This window comes from Dermacentor silvarum, chromosome 11, assembly GCF_013339745.2.
Source record: "Dermacentor silvarum isolate Dsil-2018 chromosome 11, BIME_Dsil_1.4, whole genome shotgun sequence".
Lineage (NCBI taxonomy): Eukaryota > Metazoa > Arthropoda > Arachnida > Ixodida > Ixodidae > Dermacentor > Dermacentor silvarum.
In genome coordinates, this window is record NC_051164.1 from 40,230,944 (window position 1) to 40,249,819 (window position 18,876).

The 18,876-nt window shown below is 47.2% G+C and overlaps 1 long non-coding RNA gene across 1 annotated transcript; it reads left to right on the forward strand.

Moving 5' to 3' along the window:
* The first annotated feature begins 6,643 nt into the window (after positions 1-6,643).
* LOC125941376 (uncharacterized) lies at positions 6,644-8,962 on the forward strand. Its single transcript, XR_007464211.1, has 2 exons — positions 6,644-6,771; positions 6,958-8,962. It is a non-coding gene; the product is annotated as an uncharacterized LOC125941376 (long non-coding RNA).
* The last annotated feature ends 9,914 nt before the right edge of the window (positions 8,963-18,876 follow it).

The following is an 18,876-nucleotide window of genomic DNA, read 5'->3' on the forward strand; positions in this document are numbered from 1 at the left end:
TGCGTTCTTCGACAGCGTTGATCAGTGTCGACTGGAACTCGAATCCACGTCGCCGTTATGAAACGTGTGCAAGTTTCGTGGGCGTTATTTCTGTATAAGGCAATAATTGTAGTCTAAATTTATTACCTTATTTTTTGTTTTTAAGTGTACTACGGGACATTTAAGCTGCGCGTACCGAAAGAACGGCAGCGTAACGGCTTGCCCGAAGACCCGTATAGTATGCAGAGGTAAACCTATGTCACACCCTATACGCTATAGAATCGGATGCCTGACAAATACTAAATTTGGCATCAATGGAGGCTACGTCCACAATGCAGGGAACTGCGACGGAGTACAAGACATACTGCATGCCTGCTAACATTCACTGTCGTGAAGCCGATCGAAGCAGCTTCCGTCTCTAATTTTATTCGCGCTCGGCACAATAGCTTGGAGCGTAGCCCTTTGTGCTGCAGTTGTCGCTGTCTGGACACCGGTCGAAACAAACCCAGCCAGCGCTGTCTCGACGAGGCACGACAGCCAGCGCGGCGTGTCGGGGCCACCAGCTTTTCTCGAGGCGGGCATGGCCTCCAACGACCCGCGCACCGGTTCTTCCTGCAACACGAGCGCGAGCACTTTAATTATAGCCGCGGCGGCTCCTCGAACGTGTCGCCGCATGAGACAGTCCGAGGCGCAAGAGCTGCTCTTCTTGGCCTGCGTGTTCTGCAAAGAGTTCTGATGCGGTATAGCGTCGTGCTATTCCGTAAGGCTGCACGAGCCTTATTGGAAGAAGGGGATTTTCCCCTGCCTTCGGAAAGTATTTGTGAAAACCCAGGAACACACGGGAATTTTTTAAGGCGACTTTCTTTCGGATCGTGAAAAATGCCCGCGAATACACGCAAAATTGCCTCGAGCGGCCAGTCGCGCGGCAATTTTGCGTGCACTCGCTGGCTTCTTTCATGCTCGGAAAAAACACTTTTACATAGCACGTATGCAGCAACAGAAAGCTGTATCGGGAGTTTTTCATGTTGCTCTACAATTTTCTCATTGACACTTTTCATATAATTATAATATTTGAGAAGTTCAATAGCTAATTAAGACTAATTATGTAATTAGGCGGAATGCAAGAAATAATCTGAGTATCTCCAAGCGACGGCAAACAACATTACCTTGGTTCAGTCCAGCTACGTGGCATTTGCTTATTTTTAATGCTTGTCCGAAGTTAAGTGAAACACCCTGTATATTTAACTTCGTTTAATGGAAGAGAGAGAGAGAAAAAAAAAAGGTAAAGGAAAGACAGGGAGGTTAACCAGAGGTTTTACATGGGAGGTTGCACGGTGCGCTACGAGATGATACAACGCGTCCGTGCAAGACGAGTAGTTGTGTATTTGACGCGGTAGTGTATGTGATGATGGCAACGTGATGCCACGTCAACGGTGACTTGATGGCGACATTGGCACGAGGATAACAATGGCATACACGACTGCTACACGAGTGGCCCAATTCCGAAGGCGGCATGCTGAACACCGTGTTACACAGATACGCATATGCTTACGGCAAAGTCACCGGAAGAGAAAACTTGGTTTTATTGTTGTTTTTTTTATTTCAATATATGCCTATGAAACCCCTATAGAGGGCATTACATAGATAGGGGGTGTACATAGCAGCTGATTAGAGCATACATACAGATACAAAGAAACAATGTAAAGCAACACAATTTTAGCAGTAGAAGCGTTGAAAAATATGGAAAATATAATATAACTAGGTACTCGTGAACGGTAGCTGAACATGTTAAAAAAAGCCTTTGTTATGTAAAAAAAAATGAGGAGGGGGGGGGGGGGGGGCAACAATACCTTTACGGAACGCAGTCTAATAGACAGATTTCACATCCGCAAGGATGGCGCTTTTTGCGCAAAGAACATTGCAGACAGCAAGTATAAAAATGAAAAAGACAAGGATACGACCTACTAGGATTAAGGCTCAATCACACTAGGCCGACATGACACCGATTTTGGTCTGCCGACTCGTGGCGACAGTGTTTCTCCTTCCTTTAAACCGTTAGCCACAGCGTTTTCCGTCCTGTAAACTGCTGTCGCCAACAGTCGGCAGACAAAAATCGGTGTCATGTCGGCCTAGTGTGATTGAACCTTTAGAGTGTTCAGGGTGCCGCAGTTCGTGGAAAAGAGACAACGCGGCTTTCGCCGGCGGCCCTGCATGGCTTGGAAGTCTGCAACACGGCAGCATGACTCCACGCTATATAGTGTTGGAGCCGCTGGCGCTGACCCATGTGACAAGTCAGCGTGGTATTCTTCGTTGGTGTCACCAAAACATTAACATCCTTCAAGCGAACGCGACAGAAGCGAGCGCAGAGTTTGGCCGCCGCTGTCGCTATTTAACGCGATAGCGTTTAGGGTCCCGTGTCTCAGACAATCTGGCGTCGGCAAACCGGCGTTTGATCGCGGGTGGCGGAGAAAATCATCCAACCACATCGACCGCGCAGGCCCTTCACGTGGTGCAAGATTTTGGTGAACAAAAATTGACTTTCTCACAGTGAAATCCGTCCGGAAAATGGTAAAGTACGACTTTACCATTCGGCGTCGGATTCGCCGTCGGATTGTAATTTGAATGTACGAGAAAACCTAGTTATACTACGAGGAAACATTTCTACCAGACCTGCGCACGTCGGAGCAATAGTAAACAATTAATAAAATAATAAAAAAGTGCTAGTTCCTTCACATTTTAATATAAGACCACTTATATTGCCCCTGGAAAAACGTCTTTCCAATAATGCATTTCAGTTTAAAAGTGAAGCCGACTTTAAGGGGATCGGTGTAAGCTTGGTCTTTGTAAGCTGGCTTTCCCACGTTCGGTGTTGCAGTGAATGAAGTCTACTTGTCGTATGCGAACGATGCAATGCGAACGGATCCCGATAATGCTATCGCGTTCTACTCTTAAAGGCGAAGCTTAAGCGTCCTCCAAGTTTTATTTCTCTCTCTACTGTTTTTCTGTTCATTTTGTCCGCTCAGAAATGTTCGCTTATCGTGCGAAACTCCACGCACCACGCATAAGCCGCTCAGTTGAGGCCACAAAAGAACTCTCGTGGCTAAACACGAAATTGTGATAAGCAAGATCTGAAACTTTCAGTCAGGATGATAACTAGGGCCAGCTGGTTATTCGTATAGTGAGTCTGTTTCAGCACTGACATACACGGACACAAGAAGCGGCAGAGGACACACGAAGCGCTACTTTCAGCTCACTTGCTTTTTTGAGAAAAACATATACTTGTGTTCATGTGTCCCATGTGCCCCTTCTGGCGTACGTATCTGGCCGCGCTAAGCCTAGTTCAATTTGAAACGTTGGCAGCAGATTAGGAAATGCAATCCAAACAATAACAAACGAGTCATACTGCAGTTATGGCAACACTATTTTATGTGTGCAATCATTTACAGAAGTGTCGTAGCGCAAACTTGATGTGACGTCTTGTGATATCGTGCGATTAAAGATTGTACACGGCCCTGTGACGTCATGGCGTTCTTTTATTGCGATAGCAATTATGTGGACACTTCAATCGGATTTCTGCCGTCGTCGTCGCCGTCGCCGTCGCCGTGAGGTTCCCTATAGATAAAATCTTCGCCGCGTGCCGTATGCCCGAGCGGAAGCGTGCGGGGACGCGCGCTATCACGGAGAACGAGCGCACTCAATCTCCCACGCGCAAGCAAGGAAGCGGGAAGCCAGCGCCGGAGGGAGCGGGGGGGGGGGGGGGGGCGCACTTTCACTCTGCCAACAACCGCGCTCGTCGCTCGCTCGCACCGTCTCTTATCTCCACACGGCTCTGACCTTTATGCGCCGTGCATTCGCCGCTCAGTTTCCGTTGACGCGATAGACCGCACGTACCTTCGCCGCTACGGCGTATCCGCTTGCTGCCAGAGTTTTGACGGTCGTTGTCTGCAGTCATTCAGTGTGTTCTATTCATGTTTGTTTGTGCGCGCTCACACCACGCTTGTTCATTCAGTTAGTAATAGTCGGGCCACATTTTCCAACGCACGCTACACATGCAATGCTGCCCGGATCGGCAGTGCAGCGCTACAAGTGTGTCCCTTCACACGCGCTGCCCACGGGAAGCGCTTCTCATCAACACCACCGTTTCACACGCGCCTTCTCGTGGTCATCGAGTCTCTCTTCATGTCGGTCTACTTACGCCGCAGCACACCTGCTTACTTAATCAGCTCACGTTTACTACAATTCATATTGCTACCAAAGCCGCTCACCTTACTTCGTATGACATTGCTGTGTTGCTATCGCATTCATTGCTTCGCCCTTAGGGCGAAACTGTGACATTTTTATATGTACAAGTCGTTCGTGGCAATAAAGCGAGTTGCCTTTCTGCTCCTGGACCGTTGTCGCTCGTCTGCGTTAGTTCAAGAAGTATGAGTGAGTGAAAAATGTCAGTTTCGCCCTAAGGGCGAAGCAATGAATGCGATAGCAACACAGCAATGTCATACGAAGTAATGTGAGCGGCTTTGGTAGCAATATGAATTGTAGTAAACGAGCTGATTAAGTAAGCAGGTGTGCTGCGCCGTAAGTAGACCGACATGAAGAGAGACTCGATGACCACGAGATGGCGCGTGTGAAACGGTGGTGTTGATGAGAAGCGCTTCCCGTGGGCAGCGCGCGTGCGAAGGGACACACCTGTAGCGCTGCACTGCCGATCCGGGCAGCATTACATGTGTAGCGTGCGTTGGAAAATGTGACCCGACTATTACTAACTGGATGAACAAGCGTGGTGTGAGCGCGCACAAACAAACATGAATAGATCACACTGAATGACGGCAGACAACGACTGTCAAAACGCTGGCAGCAAGCGCATACGCCGCAGCGGGCGAAGGTATACGTGCGGTCTATCGCTTCAACGGAAACTGAGCGACGAATGCACAGCGCATACAAAGGTCAGAGCCGTGTGGAGATAAGAGACCGTGCGGGTGAGCGACGAACGCAGTTGTTGGCAGACTAGAAGTGCGCCCCCCCTCCACCCCCCCCCCCACGCTCCCTCCGGTGCTGGCTTCCCGCTTCCTTGCTTGCGCGTGGGAGATTGAGTGCGTTCGCTCTCCGTGATAGCGTGCGTCCCCGCACGCTTCCGCTCGGACATACGGCGCGCGGCGAAGATTTAATCTATACGGAACCTCACGGCGACGGCGACGCCGACGGCAGAAATCCGGTTGAAGTGTCCATAAAATTGCTATCGCAATAATAACTTTATTGAGGCCCAGAGAAGACGCAGGGAAGACCGCGCGATCGGGTTCGATCGCGCAACAATGGCAGTTTGTCGCTACTTGTTCTCGCTCGTCGCTTTGCTTGTCGCCGTCGCTTGGATTTATTTCCCAGTCGTAGCATGTACTCTGATGCCCCCGTTAAATAATAATAAAAAAATGTCACAGTTTCGCCCTAAGGGTGAAGCAATGAATGCGATAGCAACACAGCAATGTCATACGAAGTAAGGTGAGCAGCTTTGGTAGCAAATGAATTGTAGTAAACATGAGCTGATTAAGTAAGCAGGTGTGCTGTGGCGTAAATAGACCGACATGAAGAGAGACTCGATGACCACGAGGGAGGCGCGTGTGAAACGGTGGTGTTGATGAGAAGCGCTTCCCGTGGGCAGCGCGTTCGAAGGGACACACCTGTAGCGCTGCACTGCCGACCCGGGCAGCATTGCATGTGTAGCGTGCGTTGGAAAATGTGGCCCGACTATTACTAACTGATTGAACAAGCGTGGTGTGAGCGCGCACAAACAAACATGAATAGATCACACTGAATGACTGTAGACAACGACTGTCAAAACGCTGGCAGCAAGCGCATATATACGCTGCAGCAGCGGGCGAAGGTACGTGCGGTCTATCGCTTCAACGCAAACTGAGCGGCGAATGCACGGTGCATAAAGGTCAGAGCCGTGTGGAGATAGGAGACGGTGCGGACGAGCGACGAGCGCGGTTGTTGGCAGCGTAGAAGTGCCCCCCCCCCCCCCCCCCCGCGCTCCCTCCGGCGCTGGCTTCCCGCTTCCTTGCTTGCGCGTGGGAGAGAAGATAAGAGACTGTGCGGACGAGCGACGAGCGCGGTTGTTGGCAGAGAAGTGCCCCCCCTGCTCCCTCCGGCGCTGGCTTTCAGCTTCCTTGCTTGCGCGTGGGAGATTGAGTGCGTTCGCTCTCCTAGCGCGCGTCCCCGCACGCTTCCGCTCGGGCATACGGCGCGCGGCGAAGATTTTATCTATAGGGAACCTCACGGTGACGGCGACGATGACGGCGACAGCGACGGCAGAAATCCGGTAGAAGTGTCCATATAATTTCTATCGCAATAAAAACGTTAAATTTAATTAATTCCAGTCAGCGATGCTGCAATTGTACTTCGATAGCCTGTAACATTTAGTTTCAGTGAAGGCTACCTGGTATTTGTGCCACCAAACTAATGCTACAAGAAAAGATGGCTTCCTTAATATCCACTGCTTGTCAGCGTTTGAGCTTCGGTACGCAAACGTTGCTGCAGCAAGCGGCATGCGCGTGTTTCGGTCAAACAGCATGCTGTCACGCATGCAGAACGGAACATGCTCGCGGATCGTGAAAGAGCGCTCTGCGTTAAATCAGACCGCGTGCTTTATTCCTTACCGTGCGCAGGCAACCGGCTGACCTGCGACTGCCGCTTGGCGTGGATCCTGCGGCTTGAGAACCTCACGCTGAGCGAAAAGTTCCGCCGTGACTGCGCCACGTCAGCTGCGAGTTCAGCGACCCGGCGCGCGGCAAAAGCAAGGTGAGCAATGTTTGCAGCGCAGGTGCTCGAAAGGCGATCACTCCCGCGCGTGGGTATAAAGGGAGCCTACTCGTGGGCATGCACCGGCGTGTGCATGTCTGCGCTGCACGTCGTCTCCGTTTGGTGTGTGCCGATTCAAATGCGGTCTTGTCACAGCAAACACTCAAGCACGCGTCTCCGCCGCAGGTAACGCGCCTGAGCCTACAGGACTTGGGTTGTCCGGAGCACGTGACACTGGACCCGGACGCGCTTCCACCCATTCCAGCTTACTCGACTTCGCCATCGCCATCGCATCCTGGACCGGTGGCGACGACACTGCCGGGCGAGGAAACTACCAGCCACCCTCCAGAAGAGCAAACAAAACGACCGTCGGGCTCGGACAAAAAGTCGCCAACCGCCAACGACAAGCCGGGGTCATCGGCACCACGCTTCGCATCTGCCCCGTTCGCGATCATCGTTTCAGCTGTGCTTGGCTTCGGACGAGCATGGTGATATGGCTGCGTGCCTTGAGCTTCGTTTTATGTGCAATGGGCCATAAGAAAAAGACAGCTGCGTGCTTGTCACGCCTGAAGCGCGAGACAAACATTGTCATGCAGTGTGGACCGTGCCTTAGACTTTTGTAGGCAGCTTTCCTTCTCAGAGCTTCTATGAACTGCAGTGAGTGACGCTTCCGGTGTGCTTGGGAAGATTTCTGTGTGTACTGCGACGAGTGATCGGTTCATTTTTCACTCGCCATGGAATGGTGTCTCTAAGTGTGTCAAGTGCTTTCGTGCTGATGTTCATGTCGAAATATTACTGCCACTTGCAGTTCTCGCTTATTCGCGCTATTTTTTACAACTGTTCGTGCCTTCAGTTCAACAGGATATGCGGAATTCTGGCACTAATATTTTTAATGACTGTCCGAGTAGAAGAGATTTGTCCTCTAGATGCATAGAGTTTCTCACTAGATTACCTAGAGGGAAATCTGGCGCTACTGCGCTGTGGTATGCTTGGGAATGCCGGTATATTGTGACTTCGGATTGGCATCGTTCTTGGAGATCCAGAATGAAGACGCGCCTGGCTAGCACCGTTCCGTCTGTCACAATGATTCATTTCCTGCTGAAATAGCACGTAAAAAGCTGTTTTAGCCTTTTTATATACACAAAAACATGTTTTGTTTAAATTTGAGGGCTTATTATATGTACAATTATATGAAACGTAAAAAGTATCAGCTCGCCGCTAAAGTTGGAGGACAGACGACAAGGTTCTCGCTCGCTTTGGAATTTGTCGTCTGTTCTTAATTTTCTTCTCTTGATTCTGCATTGTAGGTGAGTAAACTTTATTGAAAGATGTAATATGTGTGAATGAAAGCCTTTTATGAAGATTTTATTTTAAGAACGCATTATTTGTGCAGCCATATCCACGTTTTAGACCAAGCCTCGTACAACACCAGCCAACACAAGCCTCGTAGACACATATCCCGTCATTCCCATGATGGCAAAGCGCCCTTTAAGAAACTCGCATAGACGGTGGCGCAGATTACCCTCTAGGTGTTATAGTGAGAAACTCTATGACTAGACGGAAGCGTGAGTTTCCTTCTTCCGCCCCTGGCGGTCTGTCAAGATATACGAGACCTATATTCGTCATGTGTATTGACCCTTTTCGCGGCGATCCCGTGGGCGCTGCCATGTTTGATCACGTGGTCACGCGTCCATTGCTTGCCTCAACTGCCTCCGTTGCCGCCTTGTTTACAATGGAACTGTATTATGAGGCCGGCGCGGCTTAGAAAACCTATGTTTTCGGAGATATCATAGACGGTGACTAGTTGGACGACACGAAGCTTTAATCACAGCTTCATAGAAAATAAAAAGCGCTTTAGGAGCTGATCAAGTTATGTCCAAACGGCGCAAGCAGCGTATATAGTGCTTGTTCTAAAAGCGGAGCTAAATATGTATTCCAAGCTATCCAAACGTTCCGCTCATGAATTAAGTCAGGATTAGTGTGTTTTGCTCTTTGTTCTTTATTCGGCAAATATTTTTAAGCAGTGGCTTGTCAGTTTCCGACTCAGTGAAGTTCCTCGGTGTGGCCACTATCTGATTATTTTCTGCCCAATCGCTCGCGGGTGTGCTCAGTTCCGACAGATTTGTTCTTGCTGCGCACTATTAAGGCTTGAAGCGTAGCTGTTTCGTACATTGTAATACCTTGTAGCCAAATATATATTACAGCTAGTAACTCGCTTACTCTTGTGGACCGTCACGAAACATTCAGCTTCGACCATTCATGCTGCCATCGCTGTAGTCCGTCATTTATTCTGCGTATACAGTGCGCATATATTCAAGTGTGCGCCCATTTCACTTATTCTTGAGACGTCGGCGATAGAGTGGGCGTAAGTTTTCCTGCCATTTGGGACTGATGTGTATAGATAACGTGCGCGAAACTTACTATGACAGGAAGCGGCGCTACTCCCTTTTTCATTGTTTAACGAGTGGTACTCACTCTTGCCGACGTTCTGGGGATGAAGGCCTTTCTTTGAAGGTTAGCGATACAAGGCTGGCGGATGAGCAAATTTCTGTATCCTCGAGGAAAGCCGTACATCACGAAGTGCAGGCAACACGTTAGGACAGTTGCAGCAGCGGTCCGCGAACTTGGCCACACAGATTCATTCTATTCCTTAACATGCCAGTCACTATATTTTTGCAGCCAGCTACTGCACACGTCTTCAATCCACATGATTCAATCTAGCATGATTGGAACACAGTGTGTTAGCGAAAACTCGGTTGCATTTCCGAGCTGATCGCACAGAAGCAAGGTAGAAGCGGTAATGGTTTCGTATTCGTGCGCGGTCGTTGAGGAGAGGTATGGCGCGCCGCCGTGAGCGCCTTCTCGTTTCTCTAAAACAAACTGCTCCGCTGAAAGGGTCAATATTACATGTATGTGGCACGTACGCTTGCGTCTTCTATACTTCGAAACGACAATCAACCATATTTTAAACAAGCATTGCCAGCTGACACTGCCTCACATGAAGTAACAGAGAAGGAAACCAAGAAAGCATAGGGGACATTGACTCACTTGTTATACGCATCACTCGTGTCACAGAGGTTGGGAGTTCGGCTCCCCCCGACGGCAAGTTGTCTCTTCGACTTTAATCTCCCGCTTAAAGCTTTCTTTGGCCCTTTTTACGTGGTCGACGCCAGGACGGTCCCCGCCGATGCAAAGGGCACCTGCTGTCGCGTAAGCGCGGCTTACGGGGAGTCGTGTATACTAGTTGTTTGAGACGCGTGTGCTGTCGCGCGAGAGATTTATTGCATCTGAAAGTTTAGATATGGTTTAGATACCGTGGTCGGTGGTAGCGCTGTGTCGCGTTTCTCTACAAAGACCGCTACACGTCTCTGAGCTGGCAAGATGCGCCGTTTCATCTTGCCGGCTCAGCACAGCTTCGCTTAGACCGACTCCCACAGTGCATGGGCCGGCAATGTTCCTAAAGCTAATGGTCGGAGGCACATCTGACCCCCGTGGAGTAAGCAAAACAACAGGTGCGCTGCCGTCATTGCGTAGTCGCGTCGTATACCGCGCCGTTGTCGCCATGTCATCTTGCTCGTGCTGCCGTCGTCGTCGTCACACTGTCATGCAGTTTACCGAAACATGTCGTCGATAACTTGTGCCGTCATTAATGCCGTTATCGACGTAAGCAGTTTCTACGGTTCGCATAAGGTGTTTACTTTGACAATCAGCTCGCGTCAATAATTTCTGAGACATCTTTTTTATTTATTTCTACATGTGAAATAAAACAAAGCTTATTTCCTGTATGCTCTGCTTTTTTTTCATTGTCTGTAGGCCAATTTCATTTCATTTCTGTATATGATAAACTTTTTAAAGCGTCAAACAAGAGACAAGGCACAAAAGGAAGGTCGGGCACAGGACAGGCGCTACTTTGCGCTGTTTATTCCATAACGTCGTCATGAAAATGGTGTTTTTTTTTTCTTTTCATTAAACGTTTCTGCGCATGTGCCTATATATTTCATGACGACGTTGTGGAATAAACAGTTGAAAGTAACGCCTGTCCTGTGCCTGACCTTCCTTATGTGCCTTGTCTCTTGTTTGCGCTTTAAAAAGTTCATCAAGTATGTGCCAACTAGGCCCACAGAAAGTTCTTCTAGGCCTGATATAGTTGTTGCTAAAAAAATATCGAGCCCTTAACTTCTCTTGATTACTCTTGCTCTAGCATGAGAGCTTTGCTATTTGTAGCGTTGAATTTCCTAACTTTACAGAGTGGAGCGAATCGGCATCATGCTGCCTTGTGCCACGTTATACTGCTTTGTATAATATCCAAACATGTGCCAGCTTGTCTCTTCAAATATAACAACATAATTAAATTGTGAGGTTTTACCTGCCAGAACCACGATCTGGTTATGAGGCACGCCGTAGCGGGAGACTGCATTTGTTTTTGACTAGCTCTTTATCGTGCGACTAAATCTAAGTGCAGGAGTGCACTTCGCCCCCCTTGAAGTGTGACCGCACGGCCGATATAGAATCCGCGACCTCGAGAACAGCGAAACGTCATAGCCACTAAGCTACCGCGGCGGGTAGCTTGAAAAATTATTACGTTTAATTCAGTGCATTGCTATCGCTGTCTTTATGCTAAACGTAGCCACGGGTGGTCACTATAAGATGTGATATCCGTTTTAAACTCACTATTCTAACGCTGTGTAAGCAACCCCTCTACCCAATTTTAAGATGGCGTCTACACATAGCTTGTGCGACTTTGTAAGTCGTTATTAGTGTGAAAAAAGAAAGCGCGAAGATGGCTCCAAATTGGAATACAGAACAAATTTTCTGAAAAACCATTTGCCTTTCTACGCGTGCGTACATTGCACGTGAATATAAAAGTGACTGCATACTCGGAACTCGTTATTACAGTTAGCATAAGATTATTGATCATTTTTCCGTTTCAAAATATATTTGCTGTCCAAGGTGCTAATGCGTAGCAATTTAATTTACTTCACTTCGTTTACTCCGAGTACTGTGCGTTTGTTTTAGCGTCAATCAGGAGTTATTGTTACGATTCTAAGAAAAATGCTGCCGCACAGTGAGCGCCGTCTGACGGTTAGTGTGTACGTTTTGCGTTTCGTCTATCACGTTCACAACTTCTGCGTTTGCCTCATGACCCTCACCACGATATGGTCCTTGCTATAAAATGCGGGAATATTGTCGTGAGCGTTATTGTGTAGAACATATATATTTCCTTATGCTACAATAAAGTATATGTATCTATACAAATATTCACTATTTATATAAAGGTTACAACTCTCAAACAAGCATTACCTTCCTGGTTCTTGAATTTACTGGTGCTTTGCCGAGTCGGCCTTCGGTTTCTGCATCTGGAAACGAGAATCACCCCGCGAAGGAATATGTCAGCTACGTGCGGACTTGTAGATGTGCCCCCACGATGTTGGGCTCGGTGATATGCAGGCCACAGACTGCAGTAGATTTTTCAATTCGTTGAACTGATACCGTTAAAGCGAAAAAAAAAATATTCTATTTAATTATTTCATATGTACTCGGACGAACTTTTCAAGAAAAAGTGTTGAAAAAAAAAGAAGTCCCAACTGGCATGTTTTCTCGTTCAACGGAATTTTCTGCTCATGCTTTTGCAATCTCACTCGTGCATTTTGTTTTACAGACTACTCTAATCTGCATGAACAGAATACGTTTACTGTCAATTTCAGCAACATTGGCCGAGCTTATACGTTGCAAACTGTATAACTTATTGATAACGTCCAAAATAGGGGACGGCTAGACGACGCCACGCATGTACACGCACGCCGGTCACATACAGCCACAGCTTCCATGAAACGCCACACAATTTACGGGCCCTTTCTGTAACGTTTATCAACGCGTGTCCTCATCTACATGTAATAGGGCGTGTAAAACGTCGGTTATTTGTCTGTCATTTTCATATCATGGTGATGTCGCAGTGAAAAATCTGTAAAATGTTCCACAATGCGGCCTTTACTTTTAATACGTGAAGAAAAGACGTAAATGTATCGTGGCCGGGGGGAGGGGGGGGGGGTTGCCTTTTTTTCTTTTTTTTTCTTTTCTTTTTTTTTTTGTACAGCAATTTCTTACGGTGTGGCGTGTTACGAAATCTGTCGTTTCAATTTAAGACAAATCACTAGTAACAAATTGGCAGAGGCACTTAAGGACTGCGTAAGCATTATTCCCTTTGGTGAAATGTACTTTTTCAACTGCGCCTTGGTAAGACCAAATCAAAATGCGCTCGCTTGCGCGCGAGGAGTTCATAACTCGAAGGACCGCTCAGCGGCGTTCAGTCTGCGAGGTAACGTGGCAATGACGCACGCACAAGGCACACATTCAGTCGACGAGCCGCCGTGACCCACCCAGACCGGAATTCGTTTACAAAATTTTCTTTTCAAAGCCATTGATTTACTTCACTGAGAAATGTGACTTCAATCCAAGCATTCTTGACGGTGTTCTTACTCTTTACGGCGCCGTCGGCCATTTTTGGTATACGATCGCTCGGTGGCGACGCCGCCGACGACGGATTTTTGCGTAATGGGTGCACGTAACGCTTTCGCATTAATCACCGTCTATGATGAGCGCAAGGGGCACTTCAGCGAATCTGTCAGCTCTACGTGGGGGCTGACCTCGCCGTGCACGGCAAGTCCGGTGAAAGGCTACTCGCAACTAGTTCAAGTGCGTCACTGAAGCAGCGGTGTCACCAAGTCTCGTTATTTCCTGCCGTTTACCGTGCAAAGCAATGGTGGGAGGGCTGTTATGAGGTAACCGAGCGATCAAATGACATTGACGGCCTATTTCCTGGCCCTTTTTGCTTCCACCGTTAGAGCTCTGCGAGATCAAGACGGTCTCACTCGGATAAGTACGCCTGGTCTCCCCTCCCCACGAATGACGAGGTTACTGAGGTGGGATCAATCTTTCTTTCTTTCTCTTCTTTCTTTCTTTCTTTTTCTTCGTTTCTTTTCTTCTTTCTTTCTTTCTTTCTTTCTTTCTTTCTTTCTTTCTTTCTTTCTTTCTTCTTTCTTTCTTCTTTCTTTCTTTCTTTCTTTCTTTCTTTCTTTCTTTCTTTCTTTCTTTCTTTCTTTCTTTCTTTCTTTCTTTCTCCGGTTGCACAGAAAAAAAAAAGACGCGGAGCACTTTATAAGTGGCTCTCGAAAGGGGCCCTGTCGTAGTCCGTAAGAAAGTGTCGCACGAGTACTTATTGTTTTTTTTTACGTGAAACCGGTTTGCTCAGCTTTTGGTGATATGCTTCAGTGTCAAAACGACATAGCAAAAGGCTCAAGCGCAGCACTTGACGGAGAGTATTGCCAAGCTGGACAATAAATACACCTACGTCTGTGGCTGTGACCACGAACGCCTTTGTTGCTATTATCACGATGACTGTACGAGACGGTCACGCGTACCTCCACGAGCGTTTTGCAAAGAACTGTTTTTTTTTTTCTTTTTTGGCGCAGTGTAGCTGCTATGTGAATCCACATTGCAAAATTTTCCGCCGCCACATGTAATGTGGATCCCATGTGTGATGAAAAAGGCTCATAGACTCTGTAACGAGTAATAGTGACGTGTCAAGCTAATTTTTACCCTTATTAAAAGCATTATAGCAATTTATAAGGGTTGGCATATTCTTCAGATGTCTGATTAACCTGATAAATCATCTAGTGCTAAATATTCTTTCTGGAGACCCCTCTCCTTGAGTTTATTCTTAACGAACTTAGTGAGTATTATATATATATATATATATAGTCATTTATTTATTTTATTTTATTTGTGAGATTTAGTGAGTATTCCACACAAAACAGACGGCAGCCTAATTGCAGTGTAATTTTATCATTATATGAGTCTTTTATTATGGAATAAAGCTACACTAGCAATTTTTGCGTGTCCTGAGTTCCAAGTTCCAAGTTCGGGAACAAGAATTCAGGATCGCCAGTCAGCCTCTAGAGTCTGTAAAGGAGTACGTTTATATAGGTCAATTACTCACAGGGAACCCTGATCACGGGAAAGAAATTCACAGGAGAATAAAATTGGGTTGGAGTGCATACGGCAGACATTGCCAAATCCTAACTGGGAGCTTACCACTGTCGTTGAAAAGAAAAGTGTACAATCATTGCATTCTACCGGTGCTAACATATGGGGCAGAAACTCGGAGGTTAACAAAGAAGCTCGAGTACAAGTTAGGCTTTACTTTTTTTTTGTACTTTAGCTTTACCTGCCTTCTTCTTTGTCTTCTACGCCTTTTTTTTTTAGCATCGAGGCGATGCTTTTGTTCGGAAGGGGAGATAATGCCACCTGTGGCGGTGGCATTCTGTAGACAAACGCGCGCCCCTTCCCTGCTCGAGGCAGCCCCGACGGTGGCGGTTTCCAAGATCCAGCTGCTATTCGGTTTATAAAACCTTCAAGACTACTTCTCGAGGCTCGTGACAATATGCTACTCTGTAATGAAGTTTCTGGCCACATTACTTATTCGTTATTCTATTACTCTAATAGTTATTCTACATTATTATTCTACTCTTGCATTTACTGCCCGTTTCTTTGACACGAGCGAATTGATTTTGGCCGACGACAATACGTGTTTTTTTTTTCTTTCCGTGGCAACACTTTTCTCGCAATGTTCTCAGCAGTGTAATTAGTATGCATCAACCTTTCACAGGAGGGCGACATATGATCAATGCTTTAGTGGAAATCACTTTGAAAGCAATCTTCGTGAATCACAAAGAAAGCCGTCGCAAGTTGTATACAAATGTCTAGAAGCAATTACATTAGGAGCTAAGGTCTCGGCTGTTTGGGGCACGGCCATTTCTTTACCCTGAACGGCAATACAACGTTCTTATCAGTGGGTCGCTGCTATTGCCTTGGCAACACGCTCTCAGATCAGCGCTGCATCTTTCAACGGCACACTTCTGAGCAGTTCACCCAGGCCAACCAACAAGCAAGGTGAGAGATACCTCAAGATGATTTATTTCCATTTTGCGCAACAGATACCATTAAATAACATATGGCTTCACGCACGGTGCGCGGTTCCAGACATAATTACTCGACTCGCGTGTCAAGCTTAATCACTTATTCTGCTCTGTGCATACAACTCCTGAGGCTGACGAAGCTTTACCTGTCGGCTCGAGCTTCAGCTTCTCATTCCACGTAACCTAGCTCGTCTCGCAGGTGGTCTCGATTTCGCAACATATACGAAATCTGAGCTCATAAATCCAAACTGGACGCTCAAGCGAGATAAATCTTTATTGTGACGTCCCGCGTGGTCATCTAGCACAAAAGTGCCAGTGGGTCGCCATCTCAATTCAGAAAAAAAAAAAACGCGTTGTGCATGGTGCTTCCTACGCGGATGAACCCCTACAAGAAGCTCGCGGCTGCATCCATTCAAGTGAATAAATTGAAGTCGCCGTCTCTGCAATACCGACTGTTTTACAGATTGCCGTACGATGCGAGGCGGAAAAACTGCCAAGTATGAGTTTTTTCAGTGCGGAAACATGCGAATATAAAGAACTGATTCGTGCTAGATGCGCTTTTAAGTTTTTAATCTAGTCTAGAAAATTTAACACGGGTAGCAAATGGTGTGAGAGTATTTCTGGATGTTGTCACCCTCACATATAAGTATTTCTAACTGCGATTCGAAAGTATTTCTTCAGGCGAAACAATTCGGGCTAAAAGAGGCGCGATTTTAACGAGGATAACGCAAGGATCACGTAAGCAACCCTATGCTCGTAAGCACGTAATTACCCTAAAGCGGACAAAATTGATACACCGCTATGAAACATGCCACTAAACTGTCAGTAGGACCTTTGCAAGACCCTCGTAAACCTTGTAATGATTTCACCTATAAGTTATAAATTTATATACTTAATTCGTGCGCTTCAGATGCTCTGACAGATGCAGTTCACAGAACTGCGATATCCGTATTTGGGGCAGAAAGTACGGATTTGTAATCTTCGTGCTTCAATTTTCTAAACTTGCCGATTATCGGGAATTTTGTTTTAAGAAGTTCCAAGTCGTCTATCAAAATGAAGTGTCATATATTCACTAGTATGAGCTTCCTTTTCCCAATGCAATAAATTCCATTGGAATCGTTCTAGCGGTTCTTTCATAAAAGCAGTTCTGCGTTTCGCATTCAATTGAATAGGCGGCATCGGAGTTGGGCCCGAGCTTCCGCTCTAAAGAGGGAGTTCTGCAGGGATGTCGTTCGCCGAGGCCCGCTTCCGCTCAGACTCGTGGCTGCTCCGGCTGTCCGGCTGCCTGCCCCCCTTGCACCGCGAGGACCGACTGCCGGAAGGACGCTCCCGTTTGTGGGACACCGCGCTCACGGCAACGTTGGTGGTGGCCGCGTCGCTGCTCGAGCTGGCCTACTTGCTGGGCCGTTCCCTTCTCGGAACCCGACCGCCTGAGCGTGTTCAACGGAGGCCTGTTCTTCACCATCAGGCTCATCATGCTGGCCAAGGTGTCGTCGCAGCTGGCCACCTCGCTTGCCAAGTCTCGGGACACGTGGGCACTCGTGGCCCGGGCGGCGGACTACGAGCGCAGATGCCGCAAGCCAGCACAGCGCGAGTCTGTGCGCTGCAAGACAGCTACAGGCAAGAGACGCTAAGCGACTCGCTATGAAAGTGAATTGCGAAAACGAAAAAAAGGAAAATTCGGTGGCGATTACGTGGTAAATGCGAGAGAAATATGCGTTAGCATTACGTCGCACCTCTTTGAGGTCCCATGATTTAAACCGAGATCATCACAGTGTAATGTGCTGCTCACGAGCTAATTCGACACGCGTCTGGCCTCCTCCAGGAGGAGCCAAGTGCAACTGACGCGGGTCCGAAGCAGAGCACGGTCAGTTACAACACACACACACACACACACACACACACACACACACACACCACACACACACATATTATATATATATATATATATATATATATATCTATATATATATATATATATAATATATATATAAAGCAGAGGGCATTGGCGCGACAGTCAACGCTTACATGAACGCAAACACGCCTGTAAGTCTAGACGAGGACACGCTGTCAACGCTACTGCGGTTAGTACTAGGATACAATAACTTTGAATTTGACGAGAAACACTTCCTCCAGATAAGCGGAACGGCAATGGGCACGAAGATGGCTCCTAATTATGCGAATATTTTATGGCATCACTTGAAGAACCTTTTCTTGCGGCCAGACCTTTGAAGCCGCTCATCTACAAAGGTTCTTAGACGACATATCTTTATTGGCACCACGACGAAGAAAGCCTCCTTAAATTTGTAGCAGATTTTTAATTCAGTTCATCCGTCAATCGCTTTCACTTACAGCTATTCTAAATCAGCTGTAAACTTTCTTGATGTCACGGTACAAATTAAAGATAATCGCATATTCACAACCTTATATAAAAAGCCAACAGACCGCCACCAATATCTTCATTTCAAAAGTAGCCATCCACAACATTGCAAGAAAGCCATCCCGTATTCACAGGCCCACCGATACCGCGCATCTGCTCTGACGAGAAAGACTTCCAATGTCATGCAAAGGAACTCAGAACGGCCCTGGTGGCGAAGCACTACCCGGAACGTATGTGATGATGCTATAAGCGAGCACAAGCCTTAGACAGAAATGAAATTTTGACTGGCTCAAAGCCCCGCCATCCGAAAAACCAAACCAACCTTATCCTCACCTACTCATCTACATTACCGCACGTGAACAACATCCTAGCCAAACACTTTAATATCATTCAGCAGAGCACACGTTTGTCTTCAATTTTCACAGAGCCACCCCGAGTTGTCTATCGCCGGGGAAGAAATCTAAGAGATATCCTCGTCAGAGCTAGGACAACAACGGTTCAAAACATAGAATCAGGCTGCAGACCTTGTGGTAAACCGCGCTGCAAGGTCTGTAAGCACATGACTTCAACCTGTCTTGCTAAGGCTACTTCCTCTGATTTCGCATTCAAAATTAAGGAACCTCTAAATTGTGACAGCAGCAATGTGATCTACATGCTCCATTGTGAAGTCTGCGACCAACAGTACATAGGCCAGACTGGAACCGCGTTCAGACTCCGTCTAAACAACCACAAGAGCTCACACCCGCGCAC